At 39.3% G+C, this 1,083-nt stretch overlaps 1 non-coding gene across 1 annotated transcript; it reads left to right on the top strand.

Annotated features, from left to right (window-relative positions):
* Positions 1 to 499: 499 nt before the first annotated feature.
* Trnat-ugu lies at positions 500 to 572 on the top strand. Its single transcript has one exon. It is a non-coding gene; the product is annotated as a tRNA-Thr (tRNA).
* Positions 573 to 1,083: the final 511 nt, after the last annotated feature.

The following is a 1,083-nucleotide window of genomic DNA, read 5'->3' as shown; positions in this document are numbered from 1 at the left end:
GGCCAGTTGATAAATTCAAGTGGTTTTTTTTATATTTGTACGACAGAGGTCTCTGTATTGTACGGTTGATAAGTAGAAGATACACTATATCATAATCAATTTTTATTACGCGAAATTAATTGAAAATGCGAGAAAAATAAGTTCTAAAAGATTCATTGCGGGCTGGGTTTCAACCAACAACCTCCTCATTACATGTGAGGCGCGCTACCAATTGCGCCACCGCAGCACCAACAGTGAAAATTTTAGAACTTGTATTTGCTTAATTTGGATCGAAATTATTTTTCATAGATGTTATTATTTTAAGGCCAGTAGTTAAATTCAAAGACAAAAAAACCACTGGTATCAGGCCTCTAAAATAATATTCTATCTCATTAACCAGTTTAACCGAAACTCTGTTTCAAACTTGAATTTAACAACTGGCCTTAAAATAATAACATCTATGAAAAATAATGTCGATCGAAATTAAGCAAATACAAGTTCTGAAATTTTCACTGTTGGTGCTGCGGTAGCGCAATTGGTAGCGCCCCTCACATGTAATGAGGAGGTTGTTGGTTCAAATCCACCCCGCAGTGAATTTTTTAGAACTTATTTTTCTCGCGTTTTCATTTAATTTCGCGTAATAAAAATTGATTATGATATAGTAGTTCTTCTACTTATCAACCGTACAATACAGAGACCTCTGTCGTACAAATATAAAAAAAAAAAACTGGTATCAGGCCTCTAAAATAATATTCTACATAATATATATTGCCGAGCATCGCTCACGAGCATGGACTAGGCATGCCATCTTAACTTGGGCGATCGGGGTTGAATCCACAGGAGGGGGGAGAATTCCATGAGTGGGGGAGAGCCGCCATCTTACGATGTGCCACTTGATTTTGCGCACGAGCATTTTTTGCTGACAAACTGTGCATAAAAATATAAACATGTGGGCGCTGCCATGTTTGTCGCGGGACATCAAAAGATGGCGGACCGCCCCCCTCATTGCATCAACCCCGCAATGGCATGTCTAGTCCCGTGTTTCCTATGCCTATGCTCACGAGACATTTCACTGCCTCAGCTGACGGGTTTTCCATCCACGTA

Source organism: Belonocnema kinseyi, chromosome 2 (assembly GCF_010883055.1).
Source record: "Belonocnema kinseyi isolate 2016_QV_RU_SX_M_011 chromosome 2, B_treatae_v1, whole genome shotgun sequence".
NCBI lineage: Eukaryota > Metazoa > Arthropoda > Insecta > Hymenoptera > Cynipidae > Belonocnema > Belonocnema kinseyi.
Note: the sequence above shows the minus strand (reverse complement) of the source record. Positions and strands in the feature narration are given on the sequence as shown.